The following is an 18,510-nucleotide window of genomic DNA, read 5'->3' as shown; positions in this document are numbered from 1 at the left end:
CAGATTTTCTAGAAGATGGACTTGTAGGAACAAGCAATGACATTTAATTCTTACACACTTAAAGTGTTAATGTAAGTGCTTCTTGGGTGGCAAGTTTTGTTTTTTTTTTAATTCAAAGTTGAAACAATTCAGGCCTATTCTATCATATTAAACAGAAGTCAAACATTAAAAAAAAAATCTTTACTTCTGCTTAGCATGAAAGCATTAAGGGTATGTCCTCGTGGCAACATTGGCATCCACTGCAGCAGCTCCCCAGTTGACCTTCAGTTTCCCAACACACACGTGAACCACGTTTTCCATGTCCTCCATAAAGGCGTTCTGATTGCTTGAGCTCCCCTCTGGTGCCCGGCGTTAGTTGTCTTTTTCTTGGAATTGGTTTGCAGTTGTACCTGTTTTCCCAATTAACTAACTAATAAATGAACCCGTTAAATACGAATGAAATACTTGTTCTTAGGAAAACAAGTCAAACATTTTGGGAAGATTGCTGATAAATTCGCTGTGATAAGACCCTATAAAAGATTAGGAGGAGAGCGTGGAGAATTCTGTAGTTGGATCACTGTGCTGTGGGTAGATTCTTTCTCCACTTGAATGAAATGGGAAATGTAAATACTTGGTGACAATGCAATGTAGATTTATAAGAACAACCGGAAATCCAGTCAGAGGACATCCTCTCAAAGGCTTTTATTTTATCTCAAGCACATTTACATGTATATTTTTAAGGTAAATGTTTAAATCCTGTATGTCATTTTAAAGAAATTCTGTGCCTTTTTGTTTTTAATATTTATTTATTTATTATTTTGAGATAGCACCGGGAAGGGGCAGAGAGAGAATCCTAAGCAGGCTTCGTGAAGTCAGTGCAGAGCTTGGCTTGGGGGCTCGATCTCACAAACCCTGAGGTAAAGAGTCGATGCTCAACTGACTGAGCCACCCAGTGCCACTTGCTTGCCTTTTCTCTTTTCCTTTTCCTTTTCCTTTTCCTTTTCCTTTTCCTTTTCCTTTTCCTTTTCCTTTCCTTTCCTTTCTCTCTTTTTCTTTTTTCTTTTGGACTAATTGACCAAGTAGGGTATTGATCTGGTTTGGATTTGACATATTTTGATAACAAACATATTTTGATCTTATTGTTACCAAAAAGCCACGTCTAATGTACTTAGTTTGTGATACATCTTGTTTCTCCTTATCACATTGTATTGAAATGATAGATTTATCTTTTAAGTATGTGTTGAGAGAAGCCAAATGGGAATAAAAGGCATAGGTTTAGTAAGAAGTTGAAAGAGCCTTGGAAGATTGTTGCCAGGGCTTTCCATTGAAATGGCTGAGGAAATGGCCCTGACGGTGGTGCAGCTGTTGAGTGACTAAGACAGTGAGAGGGTGACTGGAGTGTGTGTTGTGTTCACATTCATCCCTTACTCAGCCCATACAAATTTGCCTCTAGATTGGAACCTTAAACTCTATACGGATTTTATGGTAGTGTGAGTATCATGCAGAAAATTGTGCTTCTCAAGTCAATGCGCTTGGTGTAGTTTGGTTTTGTTTTCTTTTGTATGGAGGGCTGTCTTTATGTGTGTCAGCTAAAATGGATGTGTTGTCAATCTCTGGCAGCAAACGTTGGAAAAGCCTTAAAATGTTGGGCAGTTAGTGGCCAAAGATGGTGTTAGGGACTTTGTAAATCATGCCTGTTAGAGAGAATGCATTGTGTTGGGATGACATTAAAAGAACAGGTTTTTTGTTTTTGTTTTGTTTTTAATTCTGAATGATTTACTTTTCTTTACTTTTTAAAGTAAGCTCTAGGCCCAGTGTGGGGCTAGAACTCACAGCCCCAATATCAAGAGTCTCATGCTCTACCAACTGAGCCAGCTGCCCCTCTATGATTTTGTGTAGAAAAAAACATGAGGATAAAAAAACTGTATTAACAATTGAAGATAAATTATCTCCCCAATGGTGTTTGAAATACTCTCTTATATTGCTTACGTGAATCTCATTCTCTTTTACATTAAACGTGTACATTGATTATGCATTTCCCATGTTCCTCTCATTCAGTTCCCAAAGGATCTGTATTAATGAGTTTTATGCTTTGAACTTAAAATATTTTTCTTGTCCTCAAAAGTGAGACTGGGGAGAAAAAGGGGTTTTCATATTTCCTTTGAGAGCTTTTATTTATCTCCTATACCTTTGTCTTTTGAAAATTTCTTAAGTGTACAGTAGGCCTGATTTTTGCAGATGTTGAGTTTAAATGCCAGAGAATAGATTTCACTATCCCTTGGTTCACTTCGTGGTTCCGTCGCTCACATTCACCTTCAGAAAGTTACAGAGGGTTAGCATAAGGCATAGGTTGGTTATTAAATCTATAGCTGGTTAAAAAAAAAAAAGGTTAAAAATTTAATTTTGTTCATATGATGATGGAACTGCAAATAAATTAAAAAGAAGACCAGAGTGCTTGTCTTTTGCCAAAGTTTACATGAATTTTTCTGTGTGTGATTTCAACCAACGCCTGTTAGCTCTAGAGGTTATGTATATATAATTTCATTATTAACAACATATGTACTTCCATGGAGTTCCAGTTACTTTTTTTAGTTTTTAAGATTTTATTTTGGGGTGTCTGGGTGGCTCAATCTGTTGAGTGTCTGACTCTTGATTTCCGCTCAGGTCGAAATCTCACAGTTCTTGAGATCAAGCCCTGCATTTCAGAGCCTGCTGGGATCTTTCTCTTTATCCTCTCTCTCTGCACCTCCCTTGCTCTTATAGATATGCTCTTTCTCTTTCTTAAAATAAATAGGTAAACTTAAAAAATATTTTATTTCTAAGTAATTTCTGTTTCCCACGTGAGTCTTGAACTCATGACCCCTATATCAGGAGTCATATGCTCCATTGAGCCAGGCAGGCCCACCTTATTTTTTAGCCACAATTCTTACGATTTTTTTTTTTAATTACATATAATAGGTCTGAACTGAGGATCTTTGGTGATATATCCATTTCAAAGTATTTAACAAATTATGATGTTAATGATAAAAACGTGCTTGTACAAAGCTATGCTTTTAGTTATTGCTTTATCTTTTCAAAAGAACAGCAAAGCAAGAATGACATCTTGTAAAACATGTGCCAAAAAGTGCCAGTCTGACAAAAAAGGCACTTAACTATTGAGAATTTTAATAAGAATTTCGAAGTGATGTTACAGTGAAGTGTTCGTGTTTAATGCGCTGGGCAGTTCAGAAGATTTTGTTCATGTTTCTTGGAGACTTTGATGAGAACAAATTTGGCTTTAAATTCATATTTATAACTGAAAAAATGTGATCATTAAAATTTGAAAAATAGGGGAGTGAGCTATATATATATCTTTAATGAAACAAATGTGAATGTTTTAGCAGTGCTTCCATTTTCTTTTCTGTGCATTATCTTTTAAAAATCACTGCTTAATACTATGTATAACACTTGCCAACTTGCTTTTGATTAATAGAGTCAGTTCATTCTGGGAATAATATAAAATATCATTGGAGGCATAACTGGAAGTGGCTTGAGCAGATAAAAATTAGCTTCAAGTCAAAAGCTAAATTCCTGTTTTCATATTATCTACTGCCATCATTTAGAGAAAAGAAGCATACCTCATCTTAGGGATTCTTATTTAATATCTCCCAAAGGCTGGGCTTTAGCAAACTAATTTATCATTTGTCATTTGGTAGAAGTTGTAGTCTGGTGAAGGGGGAGGGAGATGAATGCAGAGAAGGCAAACAGGAGGTGGATTGAGTTATAATCTGTGCCTGCGGGATAATTTTATGCACAGACTGGACGTGGCTCAGGCTCATGTTTTCAGACCTTGTTCCTGTGCAGGCATTGATCTCAGATTTTCTACCTTTCAGCTTTTATTTGTAGTGGATTTCTTGAGGAAGGACCACTGTTGCTTGGTTGCTAATCATCTATAATTTGTGATGATTAGGAAGTTTAAATTAAATACTGGATCTGTTAGATCTGATTTGGACAGAAATTTCAATGCCCAGTTTCTTCGTGGCTTGCCTTTTAATCATCATTGGTGATATGCAAATTGAGTTAGAGTCTTGAATATGAAAAGTACCTTCGGAGTAAATGAGACATAAATGAGACAGGCAGCTCCATTAACTCTTTCTGAATACGAGGCTGCTATTTAGTCTACCCAAACAATAATTTACTAAGTTTAGCATACCCAGACAGTAATTTGCAAAGTAATACCTTGAAGATGCTAGAAAGAGTTAATGAAACTTCTGAAGTACTTTGTGTTTTCTTGGAGAACCTGTGTCAGCATTTATAGTGGTTGTGCTTGAGAAAAAGTGTCCCTACATTGAATGCTGATTGCGTTCAATTCATTTGTTGCTAAATTTACACTTGTCTTTCGGTTTTTATCCCATTCCTGCCCTATTCGTGGCCCTTTTTTTGCAAGATTCCTTTTCCTTATTCTGAATGTTCCCCCAGGGTTCGGGCCTGTACCCCCGGCTGTTTTGTGGTGGTCTCTCTTCTCAGAGGATTCAGCCAGGTGCCTCGGTACCAACACATGGTTTCTGGACACCATTTAGTTCTTGCTGTCTTGTCCTTCACCTCCCGTATTCTCCTGTATCTGCCTCTACACATCTTTCTCCCCAGCTTTCTGTCTAATTTTCAACCAGCTGGTGACCAAATCAACTCATCTTCCTCCCTAAAACCGGTCCCCCCCCTGCTTCATTATATTTTGAACAGCACTTTCTGCCACTCTTTCAACAGTCTCATTTTGGATCCAGCCTCGTTGGAGGAGTGTCTGGGTAAAAACTCCCTTGGACCTCGCCTCTCTCCCTTCCCTCCGGTGCTTGCCGGCTTATCCCTGGGCCTCTACATTGGGCTTGCTGCGTCCAGTGTCCCCCTTCCTCACTGTACTCTGGACAGGCTACCGTGTCAGATTCTTTGACATGTCACTTGAATTAATTCATCTCAAACAGATAGTCTGTATTGACATTCCAGGCCACTCACCAGCTGAAAGGCCCATCTTTTGAACTTCCTTTCCTGCAGACTCCTGTACCAGCCCCCTTCCCTGCTGTAAGACACTCTCCCCCTTCTGTAGTTGTTTAACTATTCTCCACACCCAGCAGGGCATGCCTTTTCCCCTGTGTACACTGATCCTTCTGGAACTATTCAGTGGAAGAAGCCAGGCCCAAAAAAGTACGTTCTGCACAATTTCATTTGTACGAATTTCAGTAAACAAGCAAAACTAGTGTATGAGCTAGAGGTCAGGATAGTGCTTACCTGTGGGGATGGGGCTGCTGACTGGGTGGGGCACGAAAGAGCCACCCACCACGAGGGTGCTGGAAATGATTTGGGTGGTGGTTGCATGGGGGTATACAAATGCAGAAGTGCATAGAGCTGTACACGGCAGAAAGCAGTGCTTGGCTCTGTGTAAATTAAGCATCAATAAAACGTAGACTAAAACAGTGCACACCTTCTAAGGCTGTGATAGGTTTAAATTCGATAATGATAATGAGTTTAAAATGCTGAGCATAGAGAACGCCTTGTGGGGAAAAAAATCCCCATGCTGCAGTAGGATAGAGTTCTTTTTCTCCTGAATTGTGTAGCAGAGATTTCCCAGCAAGACTAATTTTGCAAATAACTTAACCTTGAAGACCATTTTTTGTATTACATTCTTTACTTGAATCTTAATTGGCACATTTATTGCTCAGTTGATATGTTGGTTTAATGTGGATACCTGTTTCTATTTTTGTTCAGCATACATTTTTGATCACCAGTAGTAATAACTAGGCAAGTGTGGTGTGTTGTGGAAAGCTTGTAATAGTTTTAACCCCTCCCCCCTGAAAAATGTTGCACACATCAGAAGAAGGATTTTGAGTTTATTTTAAAAGTATTTTACACAAGCTTAAGTTTGGAGTTATTTCCCTGGTTACCAGGGAAGCCTCTGTAAATGGGACTTAGGGGAAGGCATATTACATCTCAGCCTGGGGAAGACTTTCTTAGCAGAGCTGTTAAAATGAGCTTAAATGATTTTTAAATAATAAATATTTTGCAAGATGGTGGTTAGCAAACTTTAATGTGTGTATGAATCACCTGGGGATCTTGTACAAGTGTGGGTTCTGACTCATCAGGTCTGGGGGGAAGCCTGAGGTCCTGCATTTGTAACTAGCTCTCAGGTGCCGCTGCGGGTCTCCGAACCACACTTTGAGTAGGCCAGAATTAGTGACATTACAAAGGGCAAAGCAAGAACAACTCAGCTCATGAAAACCACCCTACCAATTTGGGTGGATAGTGACCGTGTCAGCCAAATCTGTGTGACTATAACTGAAAGAACCCATTCAAGAAAGTACTGACTTTTCTTTTAAGGCTTTAGTATTACATGATTTTTTTTTCATGTTAGTGGGCCAGACTGGTTAATTTCATTAATTTGTTTTTGTTCCCTCTTGAAAATATTGTATCAGTTGAAATGCTCGTGAATCCAATCAGAATTTTTAGGGAAAGAAATTTAAAAATAACTTGGAATCATTGGTGACTGCCCCTCCTAAAAAATAAAGTTAAATAAAAAAAAAAAAGCACCCAGAAAAACTAAACTAAATACCACTGGCAAGACACAGTCCTTCCCCATTTGTCACCATGTTCCGCGAACAACACTTGACAAGATAACCACCGCTGCGCCGTATGCTGTTTGAAGAGCCGATTTCGCTACCTCGCGTTCTCCCACTTACTGCGGGTAGATTTCCATTCCCCTTCTCTGAACCGGGACCTCTTTTATTCCGTTGTTCCCTCTTGCTTGTCATATTCTTGACTCGGTGCAGGATGATTTTATACCCTGTCAGACTTTAACATCTGTTGGGCTATGATTTGAAACTGAGAAAAATCCAAGTTACAAATTGAAGAGGAGATCCAGCCCTTTGATGTTGGGAAAGCAGTGCTGTCAGGGGACTTGTCCCCAGAGCAGTGCCCGCCAGCCTGCCACCCGCCTGCTGCTGTTACAGGGTAACAGGAAGAATGTGGCTCTGCCTGCTGGCTCCTGGGCACATTCCTTTCTGTTTGGGACCGAAGTACCAGACACACACATTATTAAATTACTTAATGAAGATTTTGTAGCACATCTCTAATCCCTTTCAAAAGGCCCTTTCAGCCCAAGAAGGGTGTGTGGGGGCAGGGAGGGAGGAGAGGAAGAGAGAGGAGCTTTCACATCCACAAACAGGGTCCTCCGTGACCCTCAGGATGCATGTGAGTGCTTCAAGGCTGGCTGTTTCTTCTCAGCCGTGAGTTGGCAGACGGGACCAGTGCAAGCTCAGGGGAAGGGTCTTTATGGGGCAGGACCCTTTACCAAGGGGAGAATGCAGAGGTTTGGCTTCAGCCTTGACTCAGTGTTGCCATTTACATTCGGACACAGTAGATGGTGTTTAAGCTGTGATTAAGAGCCTCCAGAGTGTGGGCTGTGGTTTACAGACCCTGATATCTTAGCAGGGCGCAGCTCACACTGGTAAAAATGGGCTCCAGCAGTCTCTGTCAGAATCATGTGTAACTGAATTATGTAGATGGTTCCAGTAACAAAGATACCTTCGTCTCCCCATCACCTTCTTGTTGGGGAGATCTCTGCCTTAGAGAATAAGGGAGCATACAGAAAGTTTGGGTGGCCATGAACTTGTCTCTTCTTTCAAACTCTTGAGACTTTATCTCTAATGATAATAAGAGTAGTGGTTCTAAATACTAAACACGGTTCTTGTTGGGATTGATTGAGATAATGTGTATGCAACGACTGTGGACTTTAAAGTATTAATCACACACACTTATTTGTAAAGAACGGTCCTCCAGGGTTTTGCTTTTGGTAAATAGCCCTCCCCATGTGTTCAGGACTAAGTCGGCAGAAAAAGGGCAGTCCGTTCCTGCTTGCACTGTGCGGGGGCAGGTATGGAGTGTTTTGGGATGCTGTGCTGTGCTTGAACAGAATGAGGGTGATGGGAAAGACAGGGAAGGAAAGATGGGATTGGGGACAGTGAAGAGAATGGTTGTGCATACTGTAGACTCTTCTTTCCTGAATACCATTGTGCTTACAATCACAAAGAAATCAGGAATTATCAGCGATGTTTAAAAAGTGGGTGTGACTTCTGTGTGTTGCTGGCTTGGAATGTAAGCTGGCTGAGAACAGTGCCTACCCAGCGATGTGTGTATTTAGTACAGTGCAAACTGGGATTGGTTGGGTCAGTTGGAGAAGGTGGCCCTGATGGTTAACAGTGATAACCCTACCCTTGAACCTTACTGGGCCAGCCACTGAGCTATTCCGTGCTCAAAGTACATGACCTTACTGGAACCTGTTGTCCTCATTATATAGTGGAGAAAACAGAAAGCTAAAGTAATTTGCCTAAGGTCGCACAACGAATAACTGGCAGGGATTTGAGTCAAGACCTCCAAAGAAGGCCACATTGCTTCATAAGGCTAGTTTTTCAAATTTTATTCCTCAAATAAGGAATAGCCCACAAAGACTTTAAGATAGTCTTCCAAAGGCTTACATTTTTACTAAGGCACAACAGCCTATGGAAAGAAATGGTGTCTAGTACTAGTACTAATAATTACATAGCTGGATTAGAGCAACCCTGCTCCATTGTCTTGGCTCGGGCTTTCTGCGGGGCTGTTGGGACAAAAGCCTCAGGACTCCTGGAAAACAACACAGTGCCCATTTGAGAGCAAATGGGGGTTAATTTCCTTTTCATTTAAGGAAAGATGCGCTTTCATGCAAATGAACACTTGGTCCTTTTGGCCACTCAAGAGGACTTACTTAAATCAGGTTCCATAACTATCACCCTTTGCTGTCCCTTTGTTGACTGTGCTGTTCCCCCCTGAGCCCAGAGCAAATTCTGTTGGATTAAATAATCAAATGCTTTTATACTTAATTGGGCTTAAGCCCCCCGCCCCCCTGCAAATGATGTTGACATTTCCTGTCAATCATCAGAAGGAAAAAGACTCACATGTCACTGTTTTGTAGCTAGCAGACTAAGTTGTGAAATAAACATACCTTGAAATGTGACTTTCATACCTCACGTTTTTTATGGCCTTGCTGCTTAAAGTATGGTCCATGGATTGGGCTGATGGCGTCAGCCTCACTAGGGAGCCTGGTAGAATCTCAGTCTTGATCCCAGGTATACTGAATCAGAATCTGCATTTTGACAAGATCCCAGGTGATTCCTATGCATGTTCAAGTATCAGAAGCATTGGTTTTTATGGTTCTCCACCGCCTCTAAGTTAATGATTATGCTTATTGAAAGGAGGCTTTCTTCTCTACAAAGCCCATTTCAAGGATCAAACCGTCTATTTTAGACCTGGGCCCTAAAGAACAGATACCTCAGGTTTAGCTGTTTAACATCAAGGGGCGTTTTGCTCTTTCTAGTAAAGTCTGATTTATTTATTAAACCTCTTCATCTGTCTTCATACAGTTTTCTCTGTACTGTGTACTCTGTGATTGCAAAGCTAGTAGGGTGTTCCTTTATTTGGGGAGAGGAGTTAATCTTGGCCTTTCGAGTGAAAAAATCTCAACCAAATTACAAACATCGTATGTCATGTAGACCCCATTGAAGATGGAAGCCCATTAAACAGTTGTGTTTCCCTGATGGCTCCTCCTCCAGCTGTACAACCTCTTCTTCCTCCAGCTTGTGCTCTTTCTTAGAGGAGAGTGTGAGGCACATAGGAAGGTGCTATGTGAGCACATCAGAGGTACTCTGCCTCTTTGTTTACTGCCTCTGCATCCTGCCCTCTCAACAGGCAACCAGGCCTTCTCACCTACTGGCTTTGTCATCATGGCCTCGGTTTTCTTCACCCCAAAATGAAGGTGTTGGATTCATATACTCTGGAGAAACTCACCAACCCATTTTTACCCTCTCCAGCCAGCTCTTCATGGCCCATGGTCATTTCTGACACCTCTCCTGTCTACTCTTTTCTCCCTTCGCCACCCCTGCTGCACTGCCTTCTGCTAGGCTCCTCCCACCCTCACTCCTTAAACTCGAGGATAGCATAGAAGTGATCAGTGTGTGGTTTTTGTGCATTATCAAGGAGGGAGATTCCATGTTCAAGGACTCAGAGTTGAACTTGTGCGTTTATGTGAGTTTATATTGTCTCCACTTGGTTATACAGTTCTCTTGGGAGTGCTTCAAGCGGAAGTAGCCCTTATGAATTGTTTGTTTGTTTGTTTGTTTTGTTTTAGGGAGGAGGGCTCACTAAGTCTTTTTCAAATTGAGAGAAAGTAGGAAATCTTGGATCATTTTAGTATTAACTGTGGGTTGTTGTCAGGCCAGCCCTTGTCTGAGGGGACCTCATTAGGCAGTGCTCTATAATGATGACAGGGTGGCTTAAAATGTCTAACTAAATGTAGATCTCAGAGCCAGTAGTTGAGTTTCACTTGAAAGCCAGTGAAACATCTAATTAAGGAGCAAAGGAGGATGTCAGAAAGATCCAAAGTCCTGAATTTTTGTTATATTGCGGTAGATTTTACAGGAAGCCAGAGGATTCTTTATGAACAACAAAAAATCATATTTTTTCACTTTTCTTTACCGTGGAATAAATAGAACCAGCTCATAGGTCAGAATGTCCAGTAGTTTGTATTACTTCTTACCAGGGTTCAGATTTGAACTTGAAATATTTTTAAGCACGTTATACAATGGTAAAAAGCTTTTCTTTACTACATGTATAATTATCTTGCTATGCTTTTTTAAGCATTACATAAGGAGAAAACAGTAACATCTTGGAATGATTGTAAACTGACGCCTATGACCCCGGAAGTGAACTGTTTTCTAATTACTGTATTATATGTGTGACTTAAGGTTTCGCACTCCTTCTTGAATCTTAGATTTTAAATAGTACTATTCAAAAGGCTTCCTTCTGTTCTTGTGGCATAGTTGATACTTGAGAGGTGTTCAGTTTTATATACATAATTGTTGTGTAGGCTGTGAAATTGTTTATTAGATTAGTAATATCATAAGCTATGTACCTTTTAATTATGTTTAATAATGTGAGACCCAGAAATGCCCCCTCTGCGCCTCTTGAGTATTTCATGGCTGGACAGTAGGGGCGCACCGTCACTGTGAAGCAGTAAAGTAATACAAGGGACTGGAAATTGGGGATTGAGGTTATTGAAACTGGAAAACAAGAGAGAGTAACTTGTAGATTCTGTCTGGTGACCAAAAGTGTGGTTTTCCTGACTGTGCTAAGTACTGCAGAAAGACGAACCAGGGTAAGAGTGTTAGTCCTTCAGTAGCTCACATCTGAGGCAGCGCTCACCTGATGTTAGATTTCTCGTCGTTGAATTGGAGCTATTCAGAAAATGTTCCTGAGGCATGTAGAAATCAGGGCATCCTTCTGTCAGCCTTTCTTCCGTCTTGCTTTCACTGCCATTCAGAAAGAGAGCATTCTTTGTTCTGGATCTTTGAAATATGGATTGGTCTGTGGCGTTTCAGAATTTCAGTTAACTCCCTCAAAGGTACTGTAGGCCTGATTCACAAAGCAGATTGCGGGCAGGAAGCAAGCAACTTGCTCTGTATCCTGAGTTTTGAGAAGTTTTCTTTTTTCTTTTTTTTAATGGAGGACCAAGTATCCAGGTTCTCACATTAATTTGTCTGGAGTTGAGCCATCTGAGAGCTGTTGGAGGAGGAGGTAAGAGAAGCGTGAGGTTTAAATGAGATGCGCATCGCACATTATGTATGGCGCCTCCCGCTTCAAAGAGTCAGACATACTTAGTGTTGTTGGACGGAGATGGCCATTTGTGAGCATTCAGCAAGTGTAATGATTCATTTCATTTAAAGCTGTGACTTATTTGTCTACCTATAGCCACCAACAGTTTTGAATCATCTTAACTCTAAAGTTATGTGTTTTCCCTGGGAAATAATACACAAGCAGCAGCTAGTGGGGACGGTATGAGAAATGAGAGATTGAATAACTCCAGCCATTACACCCTGGTATGCACAGCCTCGTGTGTGTGTGTGTGTGTGTGTGTGTGTGTGTTTGTGTGTGTTGTTAGCCATGATTTTCTTGTTTTTAAACTGACCACTTACGTGCAGTTCCAGAATAGTGGAAATAAGTTATGGTGAATAAAAATCATAGTAGAGGCTGCCACTGTTGGGGGAAGGAGGGGTTGGCAGCATGTTAGATCAACCAGAGAAGAACACAGGGAAATTTCAGAGGTGACGCAGGTGTCCTCTTCTGGATTGGACTGGTGGATCCACGGGTATATATAATAGCCAGGCTCAGCTGTCTCTGAAGATCTGTGCATTTAATTTACCGTAAGTTGTACCTCCCCCCAAATGTGGAACGCTTCATAAATTTGTCATCTTTGCACAGGGATCATGTTGATCTCTTCTGTATCATTCTCATATTACTATATGAAGCACAGTACAGCCTCTGTGTTAGTTGAAATTTTTAAGTTTTTTTTTCCCCCATAGAAGACTTAGAAAACTTGGTTAAATAATACAGTGATTGGAAAGATGATGTAGTCACACTTTGAAATATCTGTAATGATTTTGACTTCAGGTAAAATAAGCATTGGAACCTCTTAGCACATAGAATTTCATAAAAGAGGTTTTCTTTATTAGAGTTGTTAGAGGTTTTCTTTCTTTTTTTCTTCCTCTTCTCCCCTCTCCTCCCCTCCCCTCCCTTCTTTCTGATTTATTTTGAGTGAGTGAAAGAGAGAGAGAGAGAGAGAGAGAGAGAGAGAATCCCAGCCAGGCTCTGCACTGTCAGCACAGAGCCTGACACAAGGCTGGATTTGAGGGTGGCCTTATTGGCGTACATTGATGCAGACATCTAACATGATGAGGTCTTTCTATTCGATCTTTTGAATTTTGCACCACATGCATATATTTCCTCATCACAAACAAATATTAAGAAACTATATACCGTATAAACTCTTGACTACATTATGTCCTTCTGTTAGGCCTTAATGAAGTCTTTGAGCCCAAAGGTAAGAAAAGTAGCTGCTACCGAGTTGGAAGATTTGGTACTTAAATTGCTTAAATTTTTATATTGAAGGCTTTCATGAAATGGGATATTTTTGCTGTCAGTTACTGGATAATGTATTCTGAAACTTAGCAGTTTATTTCTTATTTATTTTTAAAGGTTACATCTTTATTTTGAGAGAGTAAGCACGAGAGAGCCCGAGTGGGGGAATAGTAGAGAGAGGGAGAGAGAATCACAAGCGGGGTCCTGACCTGAGCGGAAACCACGAGTTGGACACTCAACTGTCTGAGCCACCCAGGGGCCCCTGAAACTTAGCAGTGTAAAATAACCCACAGTCATTATTTCACAGTTTCTGTGGGGTCAGGAATCCGGGGCCCAGCTTCTGAGCGCCTGCAGGGGAGGGGACGACACAGGGCCTGAATATCGGAGGAGACCCTTGGGGCATCTTAGGGGCTGGCCAGTGTGTGCTGGCTCTCAGTTGTGGCTGTGTCTCTTCAGTTTGCCTTGAGAGCTGCATTTCATCCTGCCCTCTAAGGAAGAAGAAACTGTTTCCTGACCTTTTATCCCATTTTTCAACCCAATAATAGCACACATCACAGGGAAATGACGGTTGGCAAAAATAACAAATCAGTAGTCAAATTACAAAGTGACTGGCCTTTAATGGTTTTACATTTTCTGGGTTCATAGGCCCCATTGGCTGTTTCTTGGGTCAGCCTCCACTCTACTTTCTGTCCTTCCCAGACCCGGGTTGGCCTGCTGGGGAATGGCAGCACTAGGGCCCCTGTCCTGGGCTCGGGCCACCTTGCACACCACCCTGCTGGTCACAGCCTCCGCCCCGGCAGTCTCTGGAGCTTCACTTGCTCACCGTTGCTCAGTGTGGCTGAAGATGATTGCCAGTAAATGGATTCTTCCTTTTGTGAGTCCTGTTTTCCCCGTGAGCCGCTGCCTGTCTGGACCGTGTCTGGAAGGTGGGAGCCACTAGGAACTATCCTACAACACTGCCATCCTTCAGCAGCAAGCTACCACAACTCCTCCTCTTCCGAAGGGTGCGTTCTGTTGTGGGCTTCTCGGGGGCCCCCCCTTCCTCCTAACTTGTTGGCAGAAGGGCCTCTTTGTTTCTCAGTTGGTTTGCAGAGCAGAAATAATAGACTTCTGGTGAACTTCTTGAGTGGTCCTCCCTTTCTGCTGGGACGCGTGTCTTCCTGGCCTCCATGTATCTTTGGTCCGTCAGCCATGCTCCACTCCTCCAGAGGTCTTGCTGACCCTTTGCATTGCATTTTCCCAACACCTACCACCTTAAGAACCAGAAAGGAATAAATGGAAGAGGACCGTGGACATTAGGTAGAAGAGGATTTTGCTGGCCAGTAGATGAAGCGGAATATTAAATGAAAATTGTCCTGTACCAGGTGAAATGTTGAGTTAAATTAAGCCCACCTCTTTCCCCAGACAATTTGCTTTTCTTGAAAAAAGCTGCACAGGCGGCGTTTAGTACAGTTCTTGGTATGTTATTTAAACTGGGACAGAATTTCAGCCTATCGCCACTTCCTCATCGTGCTTCCCAGCAGGTCTGAGCCATCGCAGCAAGTCCTAGCCTGAGACTACCGGGTAACGTGTGCCGCGGACATGGACAGCTAACCTCTATCTGTTGCACCTTCTGGGTCTGTGCTGTGTTCGGTTCAGCTTTAGCTTCCACTCGTTCTGCATTTGAGTTGACGTATTTCAGTTCTTGCTGGGCTGCCGCTGAGAGTATTTAGTACCTGCCCCGCAGAGTAGCGTTAGGCCCCTAACACAATTTCCTCGGCCCGGGTGGGGTGACTTAACGTGGGTCCTGTTATTTTAGACTCACAGACCTTTACAAGACTTGGTCTCTGGAGGCCATCCATTTACTTGAGGGAAACTCTGAGTAGCAGAGAGGTTAAGGCTGTGCCCGTGGTCACCGGGCTGCTTAGTGACACCAGGCAGAGCAGGGTTTCTTAGCTGCCGGCTCAGTCTCCTCTTACTGGCCTTGTCACCTTGCAAGCCAGCTGAAGGCAAGCTCTGTCTTCATTCTACACCCTTGACAGATGAACGTTGTTCTAAAACTTGAGAGTTGGTTTAGCTCTGGAAAGAGTGGGCCTTCGGATAATGGTCATCTTGGAAGGAAAGCTATTTTAGGGCCTGTGGCTGCCAGGAGCCATTATGTAAGAAGGGACCCAAGAGGCTCAGCAAGGTGAGGATTTCCCTATTTGTGCCATTTAAGTCATGGTATAAATTTCTCTCATGGTGTTTTGTTTGCATCATTTGGCTTAGATGTTGTTGGATGTTACTAGCTTAATCCAATTCCTTGTTTTGTGAAAATAGGTTTTTTGTTTATCCAAGTGGGCTTCTCTTTGTCAGTGTGCCGGAATAGTCATTCTTGGACCGAAATGATGGCTTTTGAATCTCTCTGCTGTGTTTTCAGGCATGCTGTAGGGGTTGTAAGATAATACTGTTGTTACCAGGAGGAGTTGGGTAAGGGCCATAAACACTGGGGAGAGAGAGGAGGGAGGCTGCCATAGGACAGAATTGCAGACTTCTGCTAAAGCTTCTGGATTGCAAATTACGGCAAAGGAGTAGGACTTGTGGCTCTTCTGATGCCTTGTATCGGCGTCTTCACATTATTGTTTCCAAGCGCCCCTCGACCACCTGCTGCTTCGGGCCTGGCCCGGGCGTGCTCTGGTGACCAGCCCCAGAGGCCTGACTGCTCTTCCTGTCCCGACTCCTGCCAGTTCCGAAGAGCTGAGCTCCTAGCGCACGGGAACAATGGGGCTCCTTGAAGACTCGCCTACTGTTGACACACAGAAGCACATTTCCTCTTTCTGGACTTCCAGACAGAGTTACCGTGGTGGCTTTGAAATTTGTTGAGACGAATACACAGAGGATTCCGTTAATCTATTCTGATTTACTTAGGAGGCGGCCACGTTCATTATTTGACTTATGTTAGTGGTTAATTAACCAAACTAGAACATGTTTCCTTTTTACAAATTGAATGCTGAGAGAGTAACAAAGACCAAATATTTTACAACACACAGATCCTTGAGTTTGACTCTGAAATAGTGTATTTTATTTTGCAGCAGCTTCCGGTTTTAGTGACAATTAAATGCTGTTTCTATTATTAGCAAGTTTTGAATTTTAAGTAAATTGAAATGAAAATGAAAGTTGTTTCTAAAAATAATGCTAACTGTGTTTATGTGAGTTTTTCTGTTGTCTTTGTTTTGTTTCTAAACTCTGTGTCATTGGTGGGGAAGGCCTTGACTGGGGGGAAATGTGAATTTCTTGCCAGTCTCTCCTTGTTTAGGTTTGATGAGAATTGGATCGAACTGTTGATGAGAGTAGATGGGAACAGATGAGGTTTCTTTTAGTGTTGAACACTCCTGCTGTCATTGCTTGTTGATCTACCTGACTGTCCTGTGGAAAGTGTGCCTCAGTGGACCTCTGAGTCACTGTCATCTTTTTGACTCTGAAGGGGCTGCCCTTCATTCTTCCAAGGAAGCCTGCAAACCAGCTGCTCATTCTGAATTTTCTAAAGACAATTCGGTTGGAGACTGCTCTGATCTGGCTGGTACCTTCTACCGAGGTGGGCTAAGGAAATTAGATGGACAAAGGGGACGTAATCAAATAGAGGAAGATGTATTTCAAAGCTAAAGTCTTTTGTTGTTGTTGTTTTTTGTTGTTGTTTTGTCTGAATTTTAGGATTCTGTGAGCATTTGGCAATTTGTGGAGGGTTTAATACCCATATTTTCACTAGCTAACTCGGTGGAAGATGAAAAGGTTGGCAGGGAATTTAGTTTCACTCGTGACATCACTTGGGTTATTCAGATTCTGGTGAATCAGGGTGTTGTAATGAAAGTAGAGCTCTGTTCCCCAGATATCCCTGACCTTGCTGAGAAGTATACTTCAGGGAATTCTAGCCAAGGCCTGTCTTAGGAACACAGTAACCATTGGAGAGGAAAGGTGTGAGGTTAGCCTACCTTAATCCTCCTTTCTCAGTTTCTTTAGGGTTAAATTAAAATTCATTCATTCATTCTTACTTAGTTTTGAGAGAGAGAATGAGCAGGGGAGGGGCAGAGAGAGGGAGAGAGAGAATCCCAAGAGGCGGAGACTTAACTGACTGAGCCACCCAGGTGCTCCTCAATTAACATTTATTTAAATGTGGGGTTGCATTTGCCTGAACCCCTAACCTTCTGTTAATTGAATTTAATCTGTGAAATTTTAGGCTTTCTGTATACAACGGGAGATGTGAGGATATGGAGCATAAACACAGTGTTTTGCATTATGTAATTTGAAGGTAATTTAGAAAGCACTCTTGTCGAGATTTTTTTTTTTTGCTTACACACACACACACACACACACACACACACACACACACACACACACACACACACACACACACACACACACACACACACACACACACACACACACACACGGCTTGAACTCATGACCCTGAGATTAAGACCTCAGCTGAGATCAAGAGTCAGACACCTAACCAAGCCCCAAGCCCCCCAGGCACTCCCTGGGAAGCACTATTATATCCTGAGAAACTTTGCACGTTGGTTCTCATTTGTATGGAAGACCCCATGGTCTGCACAGAGACAGAGAGACCCACTTCCATTTTTACCAAACCTCTAGCCATTTTCAAAGGCAGGGAAAGGATACCGTATATGCCTAAGACAGCACTTGAAATTGGAGGAGTTTCATAATTAACGTCTCCTTAAGTGAAGACTTCTGTTTAATTTGCTTTTCTAGACCATTTGGTAGAAATCGCAAAGGAACAGGGTAAGAACAGCACATCTCCGTTGGCAGTCAGTACGAGCAGACCATGAAGTGCCAGCTCCTTTGTTTAAAGGTGGCATTTTCTTCAAGCACTGGAAGGAGATTTGGCTTGTAGGTGTTAACTGACAGGCTTCGGGAGCATCCCTAGTAATTATTATGGTTGGTACCAGCTCCTCCCCCCATTCTTGAGTTTCTCTTTTAACAAAAATGACTTTTTGTTTGACCAAAGTACCCAACCATGGAAAGAAGATGGAACTTGGATAAATCTTTATTTTTATTCTTTGTATTTGAAGGGGAAGATTAAAACTACTCATGTAAATAACGGGCTTATCTGGATTTTACCATCATTTTTGTGTCCTGCTCTGCGGATCATTGACCACCCAGCACTGTTGATGCCTGGGGAGCTTCTCCCGCTGGTCTGCTTGTTTTCTTCTTTGTTCTGAGCCTTTTCCCAGGCAGAGGAGGTCAGGCAGGTACACGTGCCTTTGGGAAGGAGGTGGTGGGAAAATATGGAATAATGAGCCCTTCTGACTTGGGATTCAGCAGTGTAGCTTTGGTGCAGTAGGTGGAGTTATTCTTGGAGCCCCAGTTTGAAGATTGCTGCGCAGAAACCCATCTGCGCCACTGGTTGCCAACATTTCTGGTACAAATATTGTCATTTGCTCTTGAGGCAATCTGCTATTTCAGTCCTAGATGCAGTTTTGTAATATGCTGGGCAAAATAGTAGAGAAAAAATATCTTAAGTGGTGGTATAATCTTCAGTTTAAAAACACTTTAGCAATGTTTCCAGTAGAGGATTGTTCAGCGTGT

At 42.1% G+C, this 18,510-nt stretch overlaps 1 protein-coding gene and 1 non-coding gene across 2 annotated transcripts in view; one reads left to right on the top strand and one right to left on the bottom strand.

Annotated features, from left to right (window-relative positions):
- The window catches only part of FOXO1 (forkhead box O1), a 109,101-nt gene that overhangs the window by 62,893 nt on the left and 27,698 nt on the right, over positions 1–18,510 (top strand). The window lies entirely within an intron of this gene.
- LOC144222162 (U6 spliceosomal RNA) lies at positions 12,251–12,352 on the bottom strand. The gene has a single exon (XR_013332326.1). It is a non-coding gene; the product is annotated as a U6 spliceosomal RNA (small nuclear RNA).

This window comes from Crocuta crocuta, unplaced genomic scaffold (genome assembly GCF_008692635.1).
Source record: "Crocuta crocuta isolate KB4526 unplaced genomic scaffold, BGI_CrCroc_1.0 scaffold190, whole genome shotgun sequence".
In the NCBI taxonomy this organism is placed as follows: Eukaryota; Metazoa; Chordata; class Mammalia; order Carnivora; family Hyaenidae; genus Crocuta; species Crocuta crocuta.
Note: the sequence above shows the minus strand (reverse complement) of the source record. Positions and strands in the feature narration are given on the sequence as shown.